This window comes from Aplysia californica, unplaced genomic scaffold, assembly GCF_000002075.1.
Source record: "Aplysia californica isolate F4 #8 unplaced genomic scaffold, AplCal3.0 scaffold00487, whole genome shotgun sequence".
Taxonomy (NCBI): Eukaryota; Metazoa; Mollusca; class Gastropoda; order Aplysiida; family Aplysiidae; genus Aplysia; species Aplysia californica.
Genome location: NW_004797757.1, coordinates 483,785 through 492,341, shown reverse-complemented (window position 1 = coordinate 492,341; position 8,557 = coordinate 483,785).

Here is an 8,557-nt window from a genome sequence, read left to right as displayed (position 1 = left end):
GGCGCTGAAGTAGTAAACTGGAGTTAACTAGCCAGCTTGAAGTTATTGTGAAGTTATTGTCGATCAGGATACTTAACTGCAAATATTCGTTATGACGTCGACACGTCATACTTTCAGTTAAATGAGGGAAACCAAAGATAAGTTGAGAGTATAGCGTCATGTGGGGAGCTTTTTCATTCCTCTTATTGTTGTGAAACACTGGAATGTGAATTATGAGTTGCTTGTTCTTTTTGGGGGTTTTTATTTGGTTTGGTAATATCAAGTAGAGGAGTGTGTAAGGTTGCTTGCAGTCTTTGCTGGGAACTTTTTGAAGTAGTGAAAGGAGAAGGGAATAAAGAGGGGGGGGGGAGGAGATATAGGGATGTGTGTGCTGTCACTGCTGTTATTATTTGAAAGTATGAAGGGGATGGGTGTTGATGGAAGACTCAATCAGCTGCAAATGCTTGATCATATATTGTGAAATTTCTGATGATGTAAAAAGTTGTTACTGGATGCTTTGTTGTTGATGTTAATGCCTCGGTGTGTTGAGGAAAAGAGTACTCTGAATATTGCACAAGGGGTTCTACAAGTTCTGTTTCAGGACGGTTGATAGTATTTATTCGATCATACACACGTGCTCAGATGTTTTCACTACCATTACAGATGTATACTGAAATCATGCAAATGTAACATGGAAGCGTATTCTAACCTCTGGAAGCGTATTGTCCAATCATTAATCATTCATGAGAGCTTCCTGTATATGTAAATTTTGTTTTCAGCTGTTTTCAAGAACTGAACTACTTTTTTTTGACTCAGGTATATACTTTTATAGATCGACATACATACACACCTGTTGTGCAACCATCACAACAAATTGATAATAATAGTGTTAAGTGAATAGATGCTTCAGTGTGTGTATACTTTGTGTGTGTGTGTGTGTGTGTGAGAGAGAGAGAGAGAGAGAAAGAGAGAGAGAATAATAAATAGCGTGTTTGAAAGAGAAGAAATAGTATGAATCCTTGGTGAGTTATTGTAGAGTACAGTGTTAAGAATTTAGTGTTCATTGAATAGATGCCAATTGACTAACCCATTACGTAGTAAAAAAGCTGTACTGTTGCTTGCTTCTTCAATACCCAGGTGCGTTAGCTTTAGCTTTTGGCCTGAGTGAGGACTGTAAACTGTTTTATGCCACCATCTGTAGTAGAAGTGTATTACACCACATATCAGCGTGCGATAGGGTGAACTGTGGAAAGGTTTACAAGGTAGGGGTTTGTCTCATGATACTGTAGATGTTCTATATATCTATATATATATACATACATTTACTCTGAATGTGATGGGGGGATCTGAAGTAGCTTCTGCAGTACTTTCAATTTTAAGAATTCCTCGCTAACAAGTTTTGTGTCAGTTAATGAAGTAGAGGATCACAAAAAGCAAAAAGAATCAGAATGTAAGATACAAATCTGAACTTGAGCATTTTCCAGGTTTTGCAAATGTGGGTGAATAGAGGAAGCTGTTAAGATATTGTAGAGATACAGAAGAAATTGTCTAAGTTGGCGACCAATTGTGGTGGAGAAAAGTGATTGTCTTGGACAGATAAACATCTTGGACAGTGTCATTATAATATAAAAATCGAAGGGAGGAAGTAGGAAATTGTCATTTTTACAGGTGATGGGCTTTCACAGGTTAAGATTTGAGCAGATTTTGACTGTATACTGCAGGTAGCCTACCTGTAGTGGTAAGACTAGAAGAAGCAATTAGGTTTTTTTTCTAAATTCCCTGCATTTTTTTGGCAGATTACTAGCAAGATTGTAACACCCCCCTCCCCCAATAAATGACCTGCTTCTGTCTAGTAGTGTTTCTTTCGCAACTACAAAAAATAAGTTAGTGTGAAAAGCACTGGCTCCATGAAGTTCAGAGTTCATACCTCGGGATGTGTTGTACCCAAGGGTCACTCTTTTGAGGGCAGAGTTTGTTCAGTGTCCGAATACTGCCTTTTAAGTTAATTTAGTAATATTTAACAGGAAGGGCTCTTGCACACTAAAGAAACTTTAAAGGAATATCCTGTCCTTGACTCATCAGAATGAATATTCGCCGTTTAGATTATTTCAGTTTTATTTAAATACTTGCAGGACTGTCTTTCTTTCCCTGTTGGTATTGTTCTTTCCCCTACATGTGTCACAATATATTATAATACGAGGTCACCAGCATCGTGTAGAGCTACAGAACGTGGGAAGGGACTGTGGGCTGAGAGTTATATGTACATGTGGTGCCAGTGGGGGGAAAGCTCAGCAGGTTGTGAAATTGGAAATATCAGCACTATATATTATCTATATCTATATATCTCTGAGAGATCTGACTTTGTGATTTTGTTCCATTTGATGATACTAAAAGTGTATATTTGATCACTGGGCCTGGACTTGAGGATGGTAGACTGTTTGATGAAGTGATTGTGGAATTGTGTGTATTGAATCTCAAGAGATTGGTGTGGCTGTATGTTGGATATTCCCTCACACAATATGTAGGACCCTTTTTCGAGCCAAAATTTCTCCTATATTGGGACCCGTACTGTAGAAATTTAGTAAATAATGGTGACTCTCCTGTGAGTGGAAAGAGAGGGAAACTTTTTTTTTTCAGTATGTAGAATTATCTGAGTTCCTGGTACTTTATTCCTCTTCATTAATTTCTGATTTTGCCATCATTTCTTTTGTTATTTGGGCAAAGTTAAAATCTTCTTTAAAAAAAAGAACCAGCTCAGGTCGGTTATTTTTCTGTGGAAAATTTGATTTGTTACAAAACTGTGGTATAGAATTGTGATTGTTCACCGGTTCATCCATGATGCCACACATCATAAAAACTTTGTAAGAAATTGGGTAATGTGTGAGATGCAAAGTTCATGTAAGGAGCCTTTGTTTTTTTCCGAACCACTGTGTACCTCTTGTAGGTCACAAGCTGAGCTTAGCCTGCTCTGAAATGTTCTGCTCTTGTGAATATGCAGCGTTTTCACTTCTAGGCTTGTATGACTGATTGTGTTTGTTGTGCAAGGCTGTCAGAAACATCACTCTCTTCTCTGATGATGTACTATTGTTGGGAATGTCTGCGAGATGAAAGTTGAACACATCTCACTCAGAATCTCCTTGTTTGTATTGTCTTTGAAATGAGCACGTACTTGAAAACCCTGCATCAGTTCATTGCCTACTTTTGGAGAGAATTCTGTATTGGTCCCTATCCGACTGCTTGATGTTGGTGATTGTGAGGTGTGAAGTTGTGGTCAAGTCTCTTTCTCTCCCAAACTACTGTGCTCGCTCTGCCTGTGAACCTGTAAGCCATACACATTCATATTCTGTACAGTGTGAAAATGATAAGTTTTTGATAATTTTTATATATTTGTTGAGTACTACAGTAATCATGTTGCTTCTTCTGTTTGCTGAATGTGCTGGCAGTAACGCTTTGAACAAAAGACAAGGTTGTATGTCATGTCCTGTGTTTGAGATGCTTTGAGATCTGTTGTTGCTTGCAGTTGCGGACTTTGTGATTTATGGTATTGTGTAAAAATAAATAAATATCTAGGTTGCTTTTTTGAAGCAGTAAACAGAGATGTATGTATCATATTGAAACTAATTTATGCTTGCTGGCTCACTAGTTAGATTGCTGAACTGCAACTATGATGTGTATGCCTTTTTATGTACTCGGAGTACCTGTATTTATATTTTTTTCCCCTTTTTTTTTTCAGTTTCCCTGTGCTCTGTGACGTTGTCAAAACTACCAATTATTATTTTCAAGGATATACTATAAATAATTATTTAAGGGCTAATTTTATTATAGAGCTGTCTATATAGATATTATGTGCGCATTTGATCACTTCATTCCTATTTCTTGTTGTAAACATAAATTTACGCACTTTTTTGGTCAATGTACTAATTAAACATTCATTTGTTTTTGTCAGATTCATTGCATTTTTTGTTGGTGTTATTCACCCTCATTTTTATCATCAAAATAAAAGATGGAATACAATATGTAATTGAGAGTTTGAATTCAAGTTTTTGCTGTTTTGTTTTTTTTAATAGGCATTTTGAAACAGGTTAGGCTAGGGAGACTGCAGCTGTACACTGTGCTGAATCTGTTATATAGCTTGATGAATTTATTTTTGTTGTTGGCGGGTGCTCTGGTTTGGTCTGCTTCTTCTTTCCTATCTAACATCTATCGTCCTTATCTCCCCTTCTTCTTTTTTATGTTTGTTACTCTCTTGTAAGGCTTCTAATCTTCTGTGAGTGTTTGGTGGGTGCTCTGGTGTGGTTTGCTTTTTCTTTCCTATCAAACATCTGTCGTCCTTATCTCCCCTTCTTCTTTTTTATGTTTGTTACTCTCTTGTAACACCTAATCTTCTGGCACTCATATGAACTTATGCAATTGCGAGCGCCGTAAAACCTCTACTAAAACTTTTAAAAACTTTTTGTTGTTGTTTCTCATTTTAAAGTTACACAAAGAATACTTGTGGGTTTTGAGGGCACTGCTAGTAGTTTCTGCTTCTGTTCTTTCCCTCTGATGTTTTTGTCTGTCTTACTCTGTTTTTTCTTTCCTATCAAATATCTATTGTCCTTATTTCCCCTTCTTCTTTTTTATTTTTGTTTCTCTCTTGTAATACCTCTAATCTTCTGGCGCTCATATAACCTTATGCAGTTGCGAGCGCCGTAAAAAACCTCTACTAAAACAAACACTTTTTCCCTTCACTATATGACTGTTCTAATTGTGACAATGTGCTTCTCTTTACTCTAACAAACAAGGAATTCTTTATTCACTGTTTGTGGGTTCTGTGCTGTAGTGTATTTTGCCCCTGCTACTGTCCAATGTTTAAAAAACCTCTGTGGTGAGCAGAGTAAGCTTGGTTCCCTGTAAAGACTTCTCTGTTGACATCCACCCCTTGGCGCTCATATGACCTTATGAAGAGTTGCGAGCGCCATAAAAACTCTACTAACCTCTGTGCTTGGGGTAAAATTTAGAGATCGCACTGTATTATTGTAACCTACAAATGGACAACATAAACTGCAGTGTTCTAGCACTGTTCTTTGCTCCTTCTTTCCTATCCAAAATCTATCGTTCTTATATTGTCCAGCAGATGGTTGGAAGGGACCGCTGGTAAGTTCTACTTCTTTTTTTAAACTCAATTGTTTCTGTCTGTTTTGCTACTTCCCTGAGAAGTGAGGGTGCCCTGGTGTGGTTTCATCCTTCTTTCCTATGTTACTCTCTTGTAACATCTCTAATCTTCGACACTTGTACGACCTAAATGTGTTGCAATTGTCATAAAACTCGAGCTAAAAAACTAAACTCCCTACACTAAATGACAGCTATTGTGTGTTTGTTTTTCTCTTTACTTAAACTCAATTATCTGTTCTCCTTTTCTTTGTATGTTACCTGGATAGCTCTTACTCTTAATTTTTAAAAACGTGGGTGGTTGGTGGGTGCTCTGGTGGGGTGTGATCCTTCTTTCCTATCAAACATCAATCATCCCTCCTTCTTTTTCATGTCTGCTACTCTCTTGTAACCCCTCTAATCTTCGGCGCTTATTGTGTTGCAAGTGCTGTTAAACTCTTACTAAAACACATCATTTTAAAAAATTATCAAAGAAGGCCCTTTTCTCTGTGTCTTGTACAGTCAAACCTCGTTATACCATGACCTTTGGGACAAGCATGAAGTCGGCGGAACGGCGGGGCTGGCGATTCAACAGGGTTCCTCTGTTGTTTAGCCCCGACTGCACAAAGTTGAGAAACATGATTTTACTGTGCAATCTGAGTTTGAAAAGTGTCTTTTTGTTGGGAAAAAAACATGTGTACATAATATTATGTGTGCATGTATTCAGAGCCGAGAGTCTTCTCTCTCTGTCACTCTGTCTTTCTCGTGAAAGAAAGATGATCAAGTACGATAGCCAACCAGTGGGTGTAGTGCACCATGTGTACCTTTGGCAGTCAAGTTGCTGGCGGTACAACGGGGCAAATTTATATATATATTAGTTAAATAAAGACCGTACAACTGAGACAGTTGGCTGGTGGTGGTGTGAAGGCCTGAATACTATGTTTAGGTGCTCTTTGGCAAAACCTGACAGTAGGAGGTTTGACTGTACTTCAAGTTGTGGAAGGGTAGGTGCAATTGTCAGATATGGGTCAGGTGTGTTTCCTTTTGAATCACCATGTTGTCTGTTTGAGATATTACACAATCTGAAAAGATGTGAGGGTGGTTGAAGGGTGCCACAGGTAGGTCTCTCTTTTTTTCTATCCCTCTGCTGTTTCTGCCTTGCCTTTTCATTGTATTAAAGGGGGCTCTTGTGACCAAGAGGTTAAGGTGTTGGCCTCTCATTCAAAGTTCCCGGGTTCGAATCTGGGTAGCGACCGAAAAATGTTCTTCTCTAAAAAATGTCTCCTTTCACCTCCTTTCCTGCTCTCCAGCAATATTCTGTCATCTGCTTTCGTCTCCTCTTTCTGCCCCCACCCCCTCACCTCCTTTGCCCCCTCCTCTGGGCTCCTGACTCTTTCTGCAGCCTTTCTACTGCTACTCCTTGACTACTTCTTACAGCTGTCTTTCTGCCACACCCCTGATCTTCTGGTAGGAGGGCCCGTGTGCAAGTTGCACACGTTAAAGATCCCTTGGTGGTCTAAAATTGATAAGAGTAGGCTTAGGCCGCCACCCGGGCAAAATTCAAAATTTCCTACCAACTAAAAGTATTAGGTGTGTCCCGCGCGCTCATATGACCTTATGCAGTTGCGAACGCCGTAAAACACTTACCAAAAAAAAACACACAAAAAACAAACAATTGTATTAAATGGCCGCTGTTCTGTCAGGGTACCTCTCTTAATTAACTCAAACACGAAAACAAACATTGAAAGGATATGGTCATGAAGAACCATTACAGAGAAAAAAGTTGAAGTCTGTTGCGCTGATAAAATATATTACATGCATCATGTATGTACAGGTGACTCCGCTTGAGTTGATCTTCGGTTAAGTTGATCTTTTTCTTGAGTCCCAGTACCTCTTCTTTTTTACAGATCCCAACGGTTAAGTTGAATTTTGGATGAGATTTATTTGTACAAATGTTGAAAAACTCCTCACAAATACAAATAATGGAGCAATGATTATGATTCCTCTGGCAAATTTATTGATCATGGAAATAAGTGAATATTTTGTTGCTACTATTGGCAATATATGACCTTGAATTTAAAGAAGCTGTCTGCTAAGCAATTTTGTGTTGCTCTAAAACGAAGTAACATGTGCCAACAGCCATGTAATTCTTCAATGCTAACTTGTGCTTGTACGAAGCAACCAGCCCCAGGTTACATCCCTTTCATGAATTGCAGGTCGCCAATGTGGCATCTTTGGCCCAGTGGTTAGGTTCTTAGACTCGCAATCATGTGGTCATGGGTTCGAATCCCATCCAGGGCCTGACATTGTGTTCTTGGGTAAGGCATTTTACACAAATTTTCCTCACTTTCACCCAGTGGAAATGGATACCCTGCTATAGACAGGGAAAGATCTTGTCAGTTTGTTAGTGCTTGAGGGTGTGCAATCGCAGCTTGCACTGTATGCTTCCTTGGAGGCTGAAAATGTTTCGGAGTGTTTTATGGTCTTCTGGGGTAATAATGGTTGAAAAGTAAAGCGCATAGAGCATGCTGTAAAGTGTGTACACGATATAAATACAGTTATTATTATTATTTTATTATTATTATCATTATCATGTCGTTCAGGAAGAAGTTAGTTTGATAAGTGCCAAATTTTGTCTGGAGCAAACCAGAAAAAAAATGTATCCATAATAATTGAGACACCTTACCTTCTTATTCTTATTAATACTGAGTCAATGCTGAAAAAACATTTGACACAACACGGTAGAATCAGGCTCTCGTCAATTTTGGGGCAAACAGAGTTGATGGTATCATCTTAAGGCCTGTCCATTTTCCTTGTTTTGGGTAAAAATAATATCCATCCATGTTGAATAGAAGTCGAGATATGTGTGATTGAAGGAGCTCCGGGTCATCTGGTTTCAGAGGTAAAATTAGCAAGAAAATGGCCACCACAGTTGAGTTATTTCTTTAGCTCGAGAGATTTACATTTCTTCTGCCTTTAGCTCAACGTTTTTAAGTAAAACCCACTCCGAAATGTGCTCTTTAATTGGCATGAAAGGTGTTGAACCAAAAAACAAAAGTTCAATAAAAATTCCCAAAACTGTGGGAAATGCCAATTTCTTGACTTTCATTATTTTGACGAGCGCCTGATTTCACCATGCTGCCTTACATATGAAGGATCAAAGGGGAGCTTTTGAAGAGCTGAAAGTGAAAATGTTCAATTTGTGGAGTTTTTATGGATAATTTTACTTCGAAACTTTTTCAGGAAAGGGAATTACAAAAAAACAAAACCATGACTTTAATCTTCTTTTAATTGGTATAAGTCTACAGGGTCGTTGAAATGTGTCTTGCTGCGACTCAGTTTCATGATAATAAATGTCAAGCATTATTTCTAGAAACTAAAGATATCCAAAGTTCTTTGGGAATAATAACTATCTTTGTTCAGGTCAGCTTCATACATATATATATAT